This window comes from Artemia sp. Qi Xiang Cuo, chromosome 20 (genome assembly GCF_049724085.1).
Source record: "Artemia sp. Qi Xiang Cuo chromosome 20, ASM4972408v1, whole genome shotgun sequence".
Lineage (NCBI taxonomy): Eukaryota > Metazoa > Arthropoda > Branchiopoda > Anostraca > Artemiidae > Artemia > Artemia sp. Qi Xiang Cuo.
This window is the reverse complement of record NC_142813.1, coordinates 5,086,414-5,106,141: the sequence shown is the minus strand read 5'-3', so window position 1 is coordinate 5,106,141 and position 19,728 is coordinate 5,086,414. Positions and strand designations below refer to the sequence as shown.

The window sequence follows — 19,728 nt, the reverse complement described above, 5'->3', positions numbered from 1 at the left end:
GTCTGAGCATAGTTATGCCCGGGAAAATTACAGTCACACTTGAGGATAAATCCAAACTACGCACAACATCAACTTCAATAATGTATATCATTGATAATTTGTTGAGTTGAGCGGGAAGGCGTCATATCATCTAACCGTCAGGAGTACTAACGTCATTTCGTCCACAAAATCCGTCATAACACCGACAAAAAAAATCCGTTAGAACCACTAACCGTCATAACATCTAGAATTTTAAAACTTTAGTTTTTTGGGGTTTAGGAGCAATGTCCGACTTCCCCGCGTAGACTTTATGAATTAACCAATCAGACTGAAGATTTTAGGCACCATTTCTTTAAATTATCTCTATTAAAATTGTCTTTTAAAAATAACCAAAAAGGTTTCCAAGGGCATTAAAAGTCATTGACAAAAAGGCTAACGAAAATAAATAATTTCCTAGACAACAGAGCATTTCCATTTACAAAATTATACAGATAAAGTTAATTATTTCAAAACAAGACAGTGGACAAAAAAAATAAACAGTAAATAATACAAATTCTGAATGTTTCGGCTTCACGCCTTTATCAACGACAAAAAAATTAAACAAACTAAATTAAACAAAACATATTAAGAAAAGGAAAAAAAAACTAAAAACAAAACTCACATCTTAATAACGTCCAATATAATAATAATTGTACGAGCAATATAATATGATAATACGAGCAATATCTTAGAAAAAAAAAATAATTCGAGAAATTTGGTGCAATTTTCTTTCAGAACGTTCAACTTTCATACATAGACATTGTAATGAACCAATCAGAGGAAAGATTTAAAGCATTTTTTTTTTTAATTAGAGGTGGAAAGCTGGAACAGCAATGTTGCTAACTGTAGGATTATTCTGGCAAAAGGTACAAGCATATAGTATTAATCTATGATATTTGGGAGCAAATTATTGCTAATGATTATTCATTTCAATAATTATCCAAGTTATTGCTAAGTGTGGTTTGTTTTCCAATATTGACGGAAATTATTTGCTAGGTAAAATTTGCAATGGCCTTGAAAATTTGGTTGACATGCACAAAAAAAATAAGCTCCCAAAAAATGGCAGCAAATTATTGCTGATATAGGTTTTTCAAACCAATTTCTAGCCTTTTCAGCTGTCCCAATGTACTAGCTCCCAGTTACCTAGAATAACGTAATCTCTTTCTGTTCAAATAGTATGATCAAGGCCGTATACAGGGAGGTTAGGGGGTTTGACCCCCCCCCTCTCTTCCAAATATTTTTCTGACTTGCAAAAACGTAACAAAAGTACATATAAAAAATTTTGATGCAGAACTAAATTTTTCTATCCCCCCCCCACCACAGCAAAAAACCTGGATATCACCCCAAATATGACCAAGAAAACCCGAGAGGATATGAAACCATAGAAAACACAAAGATTGTAGCAAGTTAGGTTAAATTTCAATTAACTCATCTAAAGCCAAACAAAAAGCAGGTCGTCCCTGAATTGGTTTGGAGTAGGTCGCAAGGAAGGATATAAAGGAATGGGATCGTGTAGAGGGAGGCTTTAAATATATTGGAATGGAGGAGGAGCTTGCGTAGCTGTATGGACTCCAGGCGGGTTGGTGCTGCGGTGAGTTTTTAGTAGTAATAGCAGTAGTCTAAGATATGAATAAGATTTTATTCTCCTAAAATTTACACCAATTACTCCAATGCACGTAAATACTGCATACATTTAGTATATAGTAATGTACAAAATTTATTCATTTCGCTATTTTAGCCTTTACTTCAAATAATTCACCCTTAATTTCAACCAAAGTTTTTATTGTTTTTGTTTTTTTATTCGAAAAAAAACGTATCACGAATTACAAGATTAGAATTAAAAGTTTCTACGAGAAAGCTTTTTATGCAAACCTTATATGCCCCCAGGGCATAACTTACAATACTTGCGCAGAGGGCTAAAGGGAAATTGTCATCCTCAAAGACATAAGTTCCGGACTTTTCAACTACGTTGAACAAAATGGCTATCTCAAAATTTTTATTGAATGTGTTTGGGGAAATGGTGGGCAATGGGAGGGATGTTAGTTTTCTTGTAATTACTACATTAGCCTATTCTTTAGCCTTTTTTTATGTTCTGATTGTTTATTCACATTATTTTTTTTTCATGTTAAATTTTTTTTTATTCTAAGAAAGTGAGAATTTAAAGGTTAAGGTACTGCTTACTATTTGGGTTAATTTTGAACTTATTTGTAGGTAATTCACGTCAATTTTTATTTGGTCGTCGTGCCTTGTTTTGGGTTTTATTAAAAGAAAATAGCAATTTCAAAATTTAATTAAAATGCTTGACGCAACACTTATTATGCATTCCAAACATGCATTTATTCTTGCTTCCGCTTAAAACTTAAAATTTCCGCTTACGTAATAATATCTGCTTTTAATAAAAAGCATTTAAGATTAAATATGTATCAATACTTGCCATTGTGACTTGAACGTGAATAGGAGTTTGGGCGACTAATGAATAGAAATCAAATAGAAAAATTCAAAACAATTAATGATGTTGAACATTTCCAGAGAATAAAAGAATTAAGTAGAGCTGTGAATCTGACTTTGAATCTATAGAATTTTTTATCTGCGCTATCCATGAAAAATCTAGGCGAGTGGTTAGCGCGCTAGACTTGAAATCATGAGGACAGGGGTTCGAGTCCTGTTGTAGATGTTTATTTTAGGTGTCGATGTTGTTTAGGATTCTTTATCCGAGAGGGCGAGGGTTCGAATGCTAGTGCACCCAATTATTTGGTTTGGAATGAGGGTCAATGGAGTGATTCTGTCAGCTCAGCCAGAGTCGACCCAGCTCTAAATGGGTACCTGGAGAAACTCGGGGGAAAACAGGGGAAGCGTCGGGCGATTTGTCCCCAACCACGCATTGCACACCCAGCCGAAGACAGGAAATCAGGAGATTGGTAACTGCACTACGCGGACAACAGGTCAGCATGCAAAAATGGTAAGTTCCGTCAAAAACCCGATTTTTCATAAAAATTGGCGGCCTTGTTCGACTTTACTGGAGGCTCGTAATTCTTCATTGGACATATTTGACAAGCGCGCTCTTTCTTAAAAAAAAAATAAATAAATAAAAAAAACTGTTCAACAAGATAGTGAATAATTCTAGACTGTACGATAGTATTTACTACCTCCACCTTCATTGATTTTTATCAAGTTATGCCACGAGCTGTGGACCACGGCTTGGATTTAATAAGCTTTATTATTTTCCCATGTGCTGATTTCAGGGGCGGATCCAGGATTTTTTTTTTAGGGGGGCGCAAAATAGGTTGATCAGAAAAATTTTTTTAGGGGCAGGGGTAAAAAAGGTTGATCCGATAAACTTGCGTTAGGAGCAAGTTTAATTAACGCAAACTTGAGTTAATTAAGTAAATTACACTACTTTAGACTACGCTAGGGGGCGCCCCCCTCACTTCCCCTGGATCCGCCACTGGCTGATTTGGACTAGATTTTTAAAGATTCTGAATTTTCACGGAACGATTGTCCATGTATTTTCTGGATTAGCACAAATACATTCCCAGGATGAAGGAAGGTTGGGGGTAAATTCCCCTCTTCCCTTTTTAATTGTCTGAAGAACCTTTCGTTGAAAATCACTTTTTAAGGCAATGCATAAAAATTTTCTTGTAATAAAAGTCAGAAAAAGTAGTACAACCAAAAAGTACAGAAAAGTACAAGTCAAAAAAAAAGTACAACCTTATATAAATCAACGTGAATTAGCTACAATTAAGTGCAAAATAACACATAGAATAATACCCTAACCTTGAAATCATTGCACCAGTCAAAAACCGCACTCCCAGTTGAAAAAAATTTGCGGCCTTAGAAATTCTTCGGAGCCCTGGATTCCTAAGGCTGCCAATTAGTGGTAGCAATCCACGACAAATTATAGGGAGGACATAGATTAAATCCAGGACGGGGGACACACCTGCCTTGCATGACGACGCAAGATTTTCTACTGAAATTATTAGCTCTTTCACTTTTCAAAAAATTCAAACTCCAATTTGACAAATTCTAGAGCAGACTATATTCCTAAATTTTAAAGTAAAATATTTACAACATTAATATCAAAATTTTACATTCAATGTTTTTAGTATGTTTCTGCTTATCAGCAGCCTATCATTAATCTAGCTTATCAATATTTTTCATCCTAATATAGTTTTCTGAGTTAATAACTGAGTTAATAAATGGAGTTAAATATATGGACACATATATTTAAAATATAAATAAATGGGCACAAGGAGCCATAAAGATTGAAGTTTGCACTAATTCCAGGGGCAAATACTAACGGAAGAGCCTAAGTTTATTGCCCCCCCCCCCATCAAAAAAAATCTGCAGCCACCCTCGCAAACGGAAAAATTTTAGACAAATAATATACGAAATATGTCCTCATTTCATTTATAAGTATTAAAAACCTATCACCACGCGCAATATTTTTTCTGAATTTGATATATCTAGTTTCAAAGGGAGTATTGCATTTTGCCATTACTTTGGCAAAAAAGGTAAATATTAGAAATACTTGGCAAAAAATGGCAAAATAATATTTAAAAGAAATAGTTATCTTGTTATATAAATCTAATAAAGACCGATTTTCTTACTTTTTTTTTATTAATAAGTAAGTTTTATTTACAAATTACATGTAAACAAAAAGCGAGTCAAGGAAATAGACCACTCCCTGGTTGACTAAATTGCAAAAATCTGCAATACGTTCAATAGGTTTTCTGCTTCAGCTCATTTGGAATTCGTAATTTCAATGTCCAAGGTTAAGCTAGAACCGTACATTTGTCAAATAATTGAAATCACAAATAGTTTTCTTTTTTAGAGCTTTGCTATAGGCTACCCTAAATATGAATACGGATTACAAACGGGAATATATGACCGTCTCAATTGCCAAATCGATTTACGTTGTAAGAAAACAATGAAGGAAAATGGCAAAAACAATATTGATGTTTTAGTGTTACGTAACAATCTGAAAAGATTACGGATGACAAAGGGGGACATGTGAGAGTCCCAGTTGCCAAATCAATTTACGTTCAAAGAAATCAAGGAAGGAAAGAGGCGAAAAAGATATTGATGTTTTTAATATTACGTAGCAATCATGCGGTTAATTTTCTTTTTTGCTTGTATTCAGGCAGGAAGAAGGGGTGTAAGTACAGTTGAACTGAGAAACTACTTATGAAAAATATTTTGAGCTTTTCGTTTGTTTACTGGCTTAAACCTTCAAACAGGAGAGCCAATGAGGTGCTTTTAGTGGCTTTTTCTTAGTTCTTCCGCTGGCTTTCTCCAGAAAATTCGGGAAGCCAATTAGATTATATAGAATTGCAATATTCAAGGCTAACAATAGAAGTGTTCCTATGAAATCACATACAGTTTTCCTTTTATAGAGCTTTGTTATATCTAAAATATCCTTTAAGATGAAAAGAAGTAGATTTGCTAGCGTTCCTGTTACCAAATTGATTTGTGTAATAAAAAGAAGAAAAATTATTAAATTTTTTTGGTTGTAATTATTACGTAAAAAGTATACGTAAATGGTTCTCTTTCAATTTATTCAGGCCAGAATATTTTTGATCACCTAGGGGTATTAAACCTTATTTAAAGAGAACTTCCGGTACCGGTGCATTATATGGTCACTTCTAAAAAGTCAAGTTTGGTTAATGCTAATGAAATAAAATAGGAGGAATATATAATAGTTTATAAACAAATTTGGGCTATATATTTGCACGTTAGGGGGGGGGGGTAAAGCATAGCATATATTAAATACGTAATATAACCTAACCTATTTACCGTCCCTCCCCCCTAAACCCCAAAAAACAACAGTTTAAATATCGTAAACGCAATGAAAACCACGCTTTGCATTGCATTTCTCTATAGCTGTCTCTTGCAATTAACCTCGGATTTTTCGTGACTAGTTTCCTTGTAAAATATATAAGTGACCATATAACGTACCAGTACCGAACTTCCTCTTTTTGGAGGAGGTAAAAGGTAAATTTAACCAAATACTTTGACAGCAAAATTTAAAAAAGTATTGCTAATTTATTTTGGTTCGTAATTGTTTTTTCTAGGCTACCTCTGTATCAAGCTTTTCAAAAAAAAAAAAAAAAAAAAAAAAATCAACGGTAAGCATCAGTGATACTTAATCATTTCAGTTAATGTCTTTTCTTCCTTAGAGCCTGGGGTGTCGAAATGCCATTGACATTCTATAATTTTTTCTATTCATTTCGTGTTCTGTGGCTGACTCTACAGCTCACTTTAGCTCACTCTACAAATCTGCGACAGGACAAATTGAAGAGCGGTGTTTACTGTTCATCAATTGACCATCCTCAGATGGCTCAACATTGTGCTGGGTTCTTATAACTAATGGTATTTACCCAACTGAAACTGATCAGCAGCATATTTAATAACAGTCTTTGGTACTGATGTGGCAGTTTTTTATAGCCACAATGCAATCTCAACTTTAGGTGGAACGAGGGATAGCACAATGCTACTGTCCTAAAAAACATGATTTTTGGACGGCGATGCAATTTTGAAAAGGGATAAATTGGAGGGAAAATATTAGCCAGTGTGGCACCCTCAAGTGGTTAAACGCTGACGTGTTTGAAACAGCAGTAGTAAAGTGCACCCGACTCGAACCTACCAATATCATATTTTACTTCAGTAAGCAGTACTGATGTGGCATCCTATTCCGTAGCCACTATGCTACTTCAGCTTTGAGTTGAACGAGGGACAGCTGGATACTCAAAAGGCGTAACAGTTTGACGAAGAGTAATATGTAGCTGATTGAAACCTATCAACAACACATTTTACTACAGTCAGCGGTATTGTTATGAACGTTTTCTATAATCACTATTTTGTACCTCAGCATTCGGCTGAACGAGGGATAATTCAGCACTAGGCTACTGTTCCTTAGAAAATTTTTCTTTGGCCGACTTGACGGTCAATTTGGAAAGGAATAAAATAGAGGCTTAGAACTTGGATGTTTTATTTGTAGATGTGGTGCTATGCAGCTTACTGAAACGTACCAGGGGCATATTTTCCAACTGTGAGTAATACGGATGTGTCCTACTGTCAGTAATACGGATGTGGCTATTTTCCATAGCCACTACGCTTCCTTACCCTCGGGTTGTTCAAGGAACAGCTCTTACCAGCGGCGTATTTTCTTACTGTCAGTAATAAGGAAATGGTATTGTTTTCCATGCCCACTATGCTTCCTTACCATCGGATTGTTCGAGGAACAACCCTTACCAATGGCATATTTTCCGAAATACGGATGTGGCATTGATTTCCATGGCTAGTATGCTTTCTTACCCTCGGGTTGTTCGAGGAACAGCTCGTACCAAAGGCATAATTCCCTACTACCAGTGATACTGATTACTGGGTAAGTGCTACGCTACCCTTGGGTTGAATGAGGGACAGTTCGAAACTACCTGGAAAGATAAATCCCAGATACTAAGCAGTGCGTTCTAATCAGGAAAAGTTTGTAATCAAAGAAAACGCTTCCGTTTTTAACTGAAGGCCAAGCAACGTTACAGATGGCGTCAGATTTGAACAAACGCTTAACCTAAAAATTCGCATTGTTGAAGCATGGTGATTAAAATTGCTGCAAATAGTTGTTTTCCTTTGTTTCCGTGATCTTATTATTTATTGCTGGCGTTACATTTTTTATGTCCTTCGCGGTTTGCAAGCCTATTACTTAATAGCGAAGAAAGTTTTTTGTAAATTGTTTATTTATTGGTTGTGTAAGTTGGTTATCTATCTGTCATTGTAGTCCAGGCAAAGAATAAATTTTAACAAAGGGAGTTCCCAGCATAATATGAGAATCTGGTGATAGGAAATTCAGGGTTGTCTCTGAAAAAACTATTGACGCCACCTAGTGTTACCCATAAGAATTATGAAGCTAAGAATGAAAATATTGTTTTTGTTTTCTTTATAGACCTTTTATTTCACTTTTGCTTTTCAAATATCGGGCCGAAGAAAAAAGACCCATTCATACTGAAGGGAACAAGAAATCATATTTTTTAAACAAAGCTATGTTTTACAATCTAGCCTAGATATTTGAACTTATTCTATCTAGATATTTATATAAAAATGCGCTAGAGTGAGAAAAATTTGTATAGCAGGTCTTATTCAAAGGGTTGAGTTATATATATATATATATATATATATATATATATATATATATATATATATATATATATATATATATATATATATATATATATATATATATATATATATATATATATATATATATTATACTGTCTTTATAAACGAGCAATAATTGCTTATTTATTTATTTATGTATGTGTTTTCCTCGAAAACAGCTCAATATTTTTCTGGAAAATTGGTATCCTGAGATATTCTGACCTAAAAAAAACGATATGCTGGACAGTAGTAAGGAAATAGTTTTCAGGGAGGGGGGAGAGTATGCTGGCATAGAATAATCGATTTTAGGTCAATAATTTTTCTGGGGGTGTTTGTCCAGCAGACATTCAGAAATCCCAATTACTATATGCAACAGCAGTAAAAACTACAAAACTTCTTTGATATTCAAAATCCAAAATTTTGCTTACGCTAAATTAATAATTCTTTTTAATTGGCAGGTATCCGGTCCGTTGCAAATCTCTATACGAATCGATGTGATGACAACAGCCACATTTATTTTTCAGTTTGAGTTCCTAAGAGTTCTACCAACTAATATTTATTTTAAATTTATATTTTTATCTCGTAGAAGTAAGAATAGCAAGTCCAGGGATCGCTGAAACTTTCAGAAAAGAATAGAAGGAGTATTCCCGACAAAGATGCCGCAACATTCCAAACTAATATCTCACGAAACAATTTTCTACAGATCCAATAGAACCACTTTGAATTGTTGAGGGGTCGTGAATTTTCAAAATCGGGAACATCATTTGGCGCAAGAAACACGTGAGGAAATGCACCATGCATGGTGGAGGGAGTGACTCTAGCAAGTGGAGCTTTCTGTGGCGGACACTACTTTTCTTAGAGATTATTTTCCCTAGTGCATCATATTTTTCTAATACTAAAACTGGAAGTTGAGTTACTTCGGATATTCTGTAATATTACATCGTTTCATTTATTTTGCTGTAATCAAACAGTTCGTGGTAACGAACTGTAAGTAGGGAGCGACCCGGCTCAGTGGTAACCGAAACTCTAGAAAACGGGTTTTGATACCAATAGATACATCAAAAGAATCAGATTTCAATGCTGAATTCAAATGTATAATTTTCATCAAGTTTAGTCCTACCCATCAAAAGTTAAGCGCTTGAGAAACTTTGGGTGATTTTCGAAAAAAGGCGGAAAGACCCCCTAAAAGTTCTAGAACCTTAATGAAAATCGCACCATCTTATTCAGCGTATCAGAGAACCCTACTGTAGAGGTTTCAAGCGCCTATCTACAAAGATGTGGAATTTTGCATTTTTTGCCAGAAGAAAGATCACGGATGCGTGTTTATTTGTTTTTCTGGGTTTTTTTTCCCAGGGGCGATCGTATCGACCCAGTGGTCCTAGAATGTCGTGATAGGACTTATTGGAACGGAAATTAAAAGTTCTAGTGCCCTTTTTAAGTGACCAAAAAATGGAGGGCAACCAGGCCCCCTCCCACGCTCATTTTTTTCCCAAAGTCACCTGATCAAAATTTTGAGATAGCCATTTTATTCAGCATGGTTGAAAATATGATAACTATGTCCTTTAGGGTGACTTAATCCCCCGAAGTCACCGGGGGGAGGGCTGAAAGTTATGAACTTCACCCAATGTTAACATATAGTATTGGTTATTAGGAAGTATACAGACGTTTTCAGGGGGGATTTTTTCTGGTAGTAGGGGGGGTGGGTGGCTTGGGGGAAATGTCGGAAGATCTTTCCATGAAGGAAGTTATCATGGGGGAAGGGACATTGCTATGAAGGGGGCACCGGATTTCCCAGCATTATTTAAAAAAAGATCAGAAATTAAATATAAAAAAAAGTTTTCAAACTGAAAATAAGGAGTAACATCAAAACTTAAAACGAACAGAAAATATTACGTGTATGATTGGGTTCACCCCCTTGTCAATACCTCGCTCTTTAAGCCAAAGAATTTTTAGTACTTTCATAAGAGCTATTTATTCTAAATAACGGCCTTTCTGATTAAGGGGTCGTTTTTCAAGAATTGGAACAAAATTCGAACTTTAGCTTAAAGAGCGAGGTATTGACTAGGGGGCGAGCCCCCTAATATACGTATTAAAAATATATGAATATAAAAGTTCGTTACGTAAGTTAATTCGTAAGTTACGTATATTTATTACTAATAAAAACGTTAGTAGATATAATTAAAAGACTTTCGGGCAAGCCAACAAACCAGATGAAAGTAAAATTAATATGCACGTGGTGTTTTAATTATTCCTGTACGGTAAGCCCAAATAAACACCTAACTTGATTCAAAAACGGTCAAATATTAAATAAAAAAAACAAGTCTTTTTAACAGAAAGTCAAGAGCGACGTTAAAACTTAAAACGAACAGAAATTATTCCGTAAATGAAAGGGGCTGTCCCCTCCTCAACGCCTCGCTCTTTATGCTAAATTTTGCATTTCTCACAACTTTTTTTAAACATTAAAAAACTTTAGCGTAAAGAGCGAGGCGTTGAGGAGGGGACAGCCCCTTCCATGTACGGAAAAATTTCTGTTCGTTTTAAGCTTTAACGTAGTTCCTTACTTTCAGTTAAAAAAAACTTGTTTTTTTTTATTTAATATCTAAAAGGCTTGTTTCCACCGTAGTGAGTCACTACGGAAACAACATTGTTGCTAGAAAATTTGGGACAGCGCATTAACTGTAAATTTTAAAAAAGAACCTTCAAATGCAGAATTAGACTTAAATTAAACAACATTTCATACTTTGAGGGAAGCATAACTATGCAGCACAAAACTAGTTTACATTAGTTACTAGGCAACACATTAGCTAGTTACAAAACTAGTTAAAAGTATTTTACATATATTTCTTAAATCAGGCAATATGCGAGTTTTATTTTTAATCTTCAATCTTTTTTCGTGATTCCGGGAGAAAATCGGTACTTGGAGACTCGTAAAGCGGGTAATTGATATCCAAATTCATCGTAGAGCGTGGTTTCTCATTAAATTTACAATATTTAAACTGTTGTTTTTTGGGGTTTAGGGGGAGAAAAAGGTACCTAGGTTTTTCTCGGTTTAGCCCATTCAAGATTCCTCTAGTTAAAAATTGAGCTCGTGAGGGGACAAGCCAAAAAGCCAGGTTAGGTTACGTATTTAATATATGCAATGCTTTACCCCGCCCCCCCACCCTTAATATGCAAATATATAGCCCAAATTTGTTTATAAACTATTATATATTCGTCCTATTTTGTTTTATTTCATTAGCATTAACCAAACTTGACTTTTTATAGGTGTCCATATAATGGGAGAGTACCAGAAAATCAATCAACAATTTTCTTTAACAGCGTTGCAATTTGTTAGAGATGTTACTAACATTTTTTTTTGGCTAGGATGGAAGAACGGAGCCTTAAATTACGCTAGTTACGTAAGCAGTAAGGTCATTTTCATTTAAAAGCTTAACGGCAAATCTCGCGTGAACTCACTAAACATGTCACATGCAAAGATAAAACATTGGTGAAGAAACAAACGTCAACAGTCGTAAACCTTGAATCACAATTTCTTGGAGTGTCTTGCTATTATGAACCTCTAAATGTCTAGGACCGCTATAACGGTTTTAGACATAATAAGTTTTTGCTTCTTCGCACTACTATAGTAAAAAAAATCTTGAGGGTTAAAGTCGTAAATACTTGATCATATTTGTCACCTAAATTCATTTGTTGTTTCATTAGTCCTTGCTTTATAGTAAGCTAAGGTGGCCATAGGTAGGGGTAGATCTTTCTTCCTCCACTCCCGGCCGTAGAACCGGTAAATTATGGGCAGTTTTTATTGCTGACCTTTGACTAAGATCAATGTTTTTTAATGCTCTTTTCAAATATAATAATCGCTTATTTTAGATACCACTTTTAAGGCTAGGCATTTGCCCCCCCCCCGCCCGCAGAAAATGCCCAACCGGATTATACCCCGCAGAAAATACCCCTCCCCCCCCCGGCTGTTTGGTCTCCAATCTCTTGCGGCTTATAAAAAAGGACCAGAACTCTCAATTTCTTATCAAAGAAGCATCCTTCGAAACTTCTACGACAATGAGGTGGAGGTGGGGATGAGGAAGGGGCAGTCTCCCTTCTATACGGAATAAATTCTGCTCATTTTAGGGTTAAATGTGAAATACTCCCAGAAATTAGAGGGATTAAATAACAATTTCTAAATTTGATCCGTTTAAAAAAAAAATTTGTACCCCCTCCCCCCCCAAAAAAAACCCACCCGCATTAAAAAAATAATTGCCCCATGAAAAGTAGCCTACTGGACACGGCCCTGAAAATTATAAATCAATTTATACATCCACCCTCCCCTCGTCTCTCCTTTAGAACTAGTTCTAAATTAATCTGAAAGCTCAATGATAGTTAGGATGTTTTGGTATTATTATATACCCTTTGAGGTATCTCCCCCCTCCCTAAATAGCCGAAATAATTTTAAGATCAAAACAAGTTTCTCTTCCCTGTTGTTTTACAATTCCAACCATTTGCATATTAAACCTCCACAATGGTGTTCTCTGATTGTCTTATAATTAAGATAGGAGGAAGAGAGGGGGTAGTCACCCCTTCCCTATCCCAACCTCCACCTCATGGCCGCAGAAACTTTGGAGGGTGCTCGTTACGTCAGAAATTGAGAGTTGGTCCTTTTTTATGTGTCGAAAGTAATAAGAGACCAGCCAGCCGCGGGGGGGATTTCACGGAGGGTTATTTTTTGCGGGGGCGGGGGTATTTTCCAAGTGGGGTCTTTTCCAGAGGAGGGTATTTTCCCTGGTCCTTTTTTATATTTCGAAAGTAATAGGAGACCAGCCAGCCGCGGGGGGGATTTCTCGGAGGGTTATTTTTCACGGGGGAGGGGGTATTTTCCACGTGGGGTATTTTCCAGAGGAGGGTATTTTCCGGGGGGGGGGTAGACGCCAGCCCCAATCGCTTATATACTGCTGACTTTTGTTTAAACCGGTTAAAATCCGTAAATTGAATTACCTCTAACGAAATTGAGAACCAAAAAATACTTGAAAAATATATAATTTGGGCTATATATTTGCACACGATATATAGCCCATTTATCATATTTGAGCCCCCAGAAAGAACTTAAACTGAATTTCCAACCAAAGCGATTATTACGGTCGGAAAAAGCATATAATAGGCATCGAATGGTATGTTCAACTTATTCATCGGTCAGCAATATAAACTGCCCCAAATTCACCATAGAACCTTGCGGGTTATGATGTGATGTTGCATTTGATTTATTGTTTATTGTTGTGTTTTTATTATTTATAAATAAACAAATGAAATAAACAACTGTAACTTCAGCAATTAATTGGTTCCTTTATAAATAGTGTTTTACCAAGAAAGGATATATAAACAGGTTAGGCATATAACTTCTTAGACCCCACTGTGTTTACGTTTTCGTTTTCCTCTAATTGGTACTTGTCTATAATCCAGTAAACACGCGATAAGTGAAGTTTCATTAATTCTAATGAAATGAAATAAAATAGGATGAAAGTATAATAGTTTAGAAACAAATTTGGGCTATATATTTGCACACTAGGGGGGGGGGGTAGGGGCAAAGCATAGCATATATCAAATACGTAACCTAACATAACCTGTACCTTTTTTTTCCCCTTTAACCCCAAAATACTAAAGTTTAAATCTTTTTCACAGAGTGAGCAATACCTCACTATTCAGCGGAAACCTGTTTTTCATAAGCATTTTTGATATTTCGATGCGTTTCTTCTCGCGTGTTTACTGGATTCTAGACAAGTACCCTTTAATTTTAGGGGCACCAATTTTCAGAAGCCATGTACAAAAGCTGGCGTGGTCCAAGCGTGGCGAAACTGTGCCAAGCGTGGTGGAACTCTGCCAAGCATGGCAGAACTGTGCCATCCGTGGCAGAACTTTGGCAATCCTTGTGGCATCCGTGGCAAACGGAGATGTGCACCAGGTGGCTAAAAGTGTGCGACCCCTTGTTCTACTTGTAGACAAGTCAGGTAAACACAAGCAAGTTATATGGTACCGCTACCGGCACACAAAAAGACTACAGAGTAGAATATAAAAACGCTCAGAAGAAAAGCTATTAATTAAATAGCTAAACGGTAAAATATCCAATGTTAGAAATATAGTATTTCTAAGCTCTTCCTTTTTTTAGAAAAGCTTAAATTTTTTAGATCTTTTTAGGTATAGAATTGTATTAACATCGAGGAGTTAATTCAATTACCCTCATTCCGTAACAAAAAAAATCGATGTCTAACTTGGAAATGATCAAAAATTGCAACAAAAACTAGACATACGTGAAATAGTATAGCCCTGTCTTCACTTCGGCTTTTTCTGGCGAAAGTGAAAATACATTTCGTTCAGCAGTGTTGATTTCTCCTGAATTAAGCCACTTCAAAATCGATTGATTTGCCTTTAGAACCTTAAAAACGATGGAGACTGGAGCTACCAGAAAAGTAAAAAACCACAAGCGACTTAAATAACCATATTGAAGACATTGCTTTATGAAATGTTAAGGGCTTTAGCCAGTCCCAACACCATGTATGGATATAAAAGGGGTCAAGGTTGTACCCAGAATTTTTTTCAGAGGGTGTTTTACTATTTTTTTTGGGGAGGGGTTACAAAAAAAACACTAAAAAAACGCTTACAAAATTTGTTTATATCCATTTTTGTTACGTTTTTATGAGTTAGACAAACATTTCGAGGGGGGAGGTCAAACCCCCCTCTGGGTACGGCCTTGATAAGGGGTAGAGAGACTAATTACGAGGGGAATAGTAGGTGTGGGAACCAAAAAGTAAATAAAACAGTATAACCAAATTGCTGGTTTATATTAGGAATAATCAAATAATAATTTAATATTCATTAATAAATATTAACAACCATAATTCGGCAATTTCACCTAATACAGTTTCTTACATAATACAGGGGTGGGCTATTTTTTTCAATATAATTGCTTAGAGTTATCGATTATTAAGAACTGTTGAGTTACGATGATCTAATATTAATTAATTTGTATCATTATTAGTAATTGTGTTCTGGTTTTGGACAACCAGGCAGTTCTCACCTTCTTTAAGGCATATTACAGTTTAGAGCCGAAGCCCCCATCTTAATTTTTTTTTTTCTTGAAACACTGTATTCGCTTGATAGACTTTTTCGCAAACTCTTGAAGCTTTAAAATCAGAGTTAATCTTTTAAGTACCGAGGGCAGTGAAATCTGATTTTTAGAATTAATCAAGTGGGAAGTTACGCAATCAGATATATCTTAAAAACAAGTGGAAAATGAAGATTCAACTTTTAATAAAAAAAATACCTTTAAATGCAGTTTCACAGTTTTCCGTATTAGCGGGCGTTAAATAAAAAAAATAATAAATGAAATCAGAAAAAATTAAGCCAAAAATAAATGGCACTGAACAGCTTAAGAAGGTTTAGATTTCCTTTGAAGGTGGGTTTGTCATTGAGAACATATTGTTCATATTTGAATTTTTACGGGCGAAAAGCATTGTGAAAATCAACTAACTAGTTTGCTTATTTATTTACACAGTTCAGCGTTGCAACACTGACAAAAATGTGATACTACCCGAAAACTTTGTAATTTTTGAACAACCAACTTGATAATCTTAGGAAATCATGATTTTCAGGTATGGATACACCTAAACAGTGGGCAACAATGGTTTTATTTTGAAGTTCCTGGTATTTTAAAATGAATCATAATTCATATGTGCTCCAAAATTTGATGTTGACATTAGGCTACCTGTAATTCCACAGTGTGACTGATATTCTTCAAAAATCAACTAAATCTCTTTCAATAACAGACAATTTAATTCAAATCCAATATCCGCTGGAATGTTCCAAGCAGGACCGTATTCAGGTTTTTATTAGGAGGGGGGTAAAAAAGGATTGTTTTTTGCGGGGGGGGGGGTTAAAAAAACTTTAAAACGCATCAAAAATTTGTTTGTATTCATTTTTGTTACGTTTTACGAGTCGGACAAACATTTCGGGGGACGGGGACTTAACCCCCATAATACCCCTGGGCACGGCCATGGTTCCAAGTATGTCCTAGCTTAATTTCAAACGCTTTGTGACTCTTCTTGAGTTCTTGAAAACGACGGCCAGATCGAGAATTTGGGAAAAGGCCTATTATCACAAGCGATCATTGACTTTTGGAACGCATCCATAATACAAAACTATTTATTACGATATCCAGTAGTCTACAAATGATTTCATATTTTATTGACAATGAATGATCTTTATCGACAATAATTACCTTAACCTTAACCATGTAATTTTAAAGATAATTTTATCGTTAACAATTAACCTTGCTATTAAGGATTAGTTGTAAGTGGCATATAATCAAAAAATCAGAAAGAAGAAAAATTTAATTAATCGTTAAAAACATAAAAATTAAACTTATTAGATTAAATGCCAGAAGTAGCATGGACTGAATTGTTTTTTCCTTTTTTTGCATTATAGCTTTCACGGTACCATGAATTACTGGGGAATATTGTGCTAGTGTTGACAATTAAGTAATTATGAGCAGCATGGGTATAATATACCCAGACAACAGACAAGAACTCTTTGAAGACAATGCGGCCTCAAAAGACAGAGAACAGCTAACAATCTTTGACAACAAAAGGGGCAGTGGCCACTAACAAAAGTGGCAGTGGCCCTTAAAAGGATATATAGTGAGAACCTTGCAATGACTACCATGTTCAGGCTATTGGGCAGGGTTGCCAAGTGACTTGATATAATCTGAAAAGCGTCAATTTCTAAATGAATTGTTTGTCTACCCGTTCGCCTATGAGTACAGGAGACTTGCCGGTCATGTGTCAATCCTAAGACTCGGTAGCCCGCCTGAGACTCTAGGCAGGCGGGCCCTATTAGGCTTTGATCGCTTGTTCACCTGTGAGTCCAAGCAAATACAATCCCCCGTTTTGCATACAAGTTCAGTGGACATTCTTTGTCATAAGTCAACCCAAAAATCTTGGTCATGCCCACTGCAGTTCCAGTGGCAGTTCCAATGGGTTATCCCCATTCCACTCCCAGAGGTCAAAACTCATATAATATGAACAGTCTCAGTTGCCCAATTGCCTGCAAGTTCTTTGGGCATGCTCAGTCATAAATTTTAGACAAAATTTTATTTGGGCTCTCGAATTGAATTTAAATGGCTCGTAGAACTGATAGACTATTTGAATTAACCTAACTCCATGCCTATCAACCTTAGTTCTGCCCTAGGATGGATGCATGATAGACTATCTAAAAACAAGTGAAATTACATCATTTTTAAACAATTCGGAAAAAGGCTTATGCTAGCTTCGCATGTCTTAAAATTAAAATCAACATTGTGGAATGCGATGAAAAAATAGAGAGCCGCTAATTGAAGAGATAAAAAAAGCCAAGACCGATAGTCTGAGTGAGAGGCAAAGGGTAGGTAATTCAAATAGTCTATCGGTTCTATGAGCCATTTGAAGGCAATTGGAGACCCCAAATAAAATGTTTTCTCAAATTTACCACTGCCCATGTCCACAGGATTTGTAGGCTAAGTAAGGAATTGTTCTAAGGGAAATGAAGTGTCCGACTCGTAAAAGCTTAGGCATGGATAGTTCATTGTATCTAGATTATCACATTTAACTTGAGAATAGTAGGTTTTTCTTCTTTAATCCGAAGCCGATTTTTGAGGCGAATCTAATTTAACCAAACGTAGTGTTTGAAACGTAGCAAAAAGTTGTTCATGACTTTCTTAAAAGCAGCTGAGGATGAGTTTTGACCTCTTGCGTAATGACTTTATCAAGTCTAGCGATGATTCTCCCTTTTCCTAAGAACACACTGTCCTAACGTGACAAGAAAAAATCTGGATGGCTAGCGTCTGGAGCCTTAGGTATCTTTCTACATTCGGTCTACAAAACGAACCAGTTGCCTTCAAAGATCTATTTCAGCCAGTTTTAGTACAAGTTTGAGCTAGGAGAGGTCGCCCCATCTTGCTATAATCAGCACTTCGTTATAATAAACTGCTGCTAGCACTCTCCCTTGAGCACTCACGGCACTAATTCAGCTTGCGTTCAGAGCATCTTGCGTAATCATGGAATCAATTTCTCCTCTCCTGTCCAGATATACGCTTACCTGGGCATCATAAGTGTCTACGCCGGCTGCACTGAAAGTCCCTTCAGCCCAATACTTCCCTAAGCTGTTCCATCTATTTCTAAATATTGCTCTTGGATGGGGCTTCTCACGTTCAAACCGATGCAAAGAATATCCTTGTTTTTCTTGAGCGATCAAGAAACCATTACTAACGCGGTAAATTTTCCAGAGGTCTTGGAATTGAGCCCTAGTCGTTTCCACAGACACAGCTTCTATTATGTTCTAAGGAATGATTTATCACGAAAACATGCACAAGGCCCATCTATTTGAATCCTCTACAACTGAGGGCTTTTACTGTCCCTGTCCCTGGCAAAAGTTAATCCGGCATATCTTATTTAAGCATTATATATAGAAAATGTATTTAATGTTTATTCCATATTTTTCATGACAATAAAAACGGTCCATAAAACACACACGTTTATTAAACACTTATTTAAAAGGTTATTATAAGGTTTATTCTATATTTTTCATGACACTATAAAAACAGTCCAGAAAACACGCATGTTTGTTAAATACTTTATCATAAAAGTCCAAGTTTTGAATAAGCTATAGGGGAGTCTCTCCGTATATTTGAATAAGTATAAATTTTCAAGAGAACTAAACCTTTTTTCTAAACCTTCTAAACCTTTCTTTCAAGAAAACTGCTGCACATCTTAGATTGGATTCTTCTTAGCTTTCAGAGTCACCCATTGCGTATGAAGTATTCCTTGTATTAGCTATATTATATTGCCAATAAGCTGTATCAGTGAATACAGCTCATCCATCTGAGCTCATAGAAAAAGGATGTCAAAACCTTAAGAAAACCTTATCATAAAAAAAAGAACATTTAACTGTCATCTTGAAGATTTGTTAATGTTGTTTTATTATTCTATTCTGGCTGAACTTAAGTGTAATATAATGCGAAAAAGGCTGCCATTAATCCATTTAATAAGTTTATAGCCAAAAAGAGAGTTTATAACTCCCAGTCAATTTGTTATTAATTATAATTTTAAACCTCACCGACGAATGGCTTTAGCAAGCATGTTGGAACACTTTTATCAAGGCGTTACTAAAGTAGAAAGGGGGGTGTTACTCCGGACCCCACCACGTGGTTTATGGTTTTCTCAGTGAGAATGAAAAAACAGGAATTTTCTCACTTGGAAAAACAGGAATTTTGTCACAGTTATGGTTGTTTTCATGGATGGTTATGTGTGTTGTTCGATTTATTTGATGTTTTTCTCGGATGTCAACATCAAATTATGGATGTTTTATGGCTTTTGTCAGTGAGAATTTGAAAAACAGGAACTTTCTCACATTTATGTCTGTTTTCATGGATAGTTATGTGTGTTGTTCGATTTATTTGATGTTTTTCATGTCTGTTATATGGATGATTTATGTCTGTTAGTTGTCAGTGAGAATGGACATGCTCGACGCTAATGCTATGAAATTGTT

The 19,728-nt window shown here is 35.7% G+C and overlaps 1 protein-coding gene across 1 annotated transcript in view; it reads right to left on the bottom strand.

Annotated features, from left to right (window-relative positions):
- LOC148939796 (uncharacterized) overlaps positions 1-19,728 on the bottom strand; it is a 145,976-nt gene that overhangs the window by 102,913 nt on the left and 23,335 nt on the right. The gene's annotated exons all lie outside the window — the stretch shown is intronic.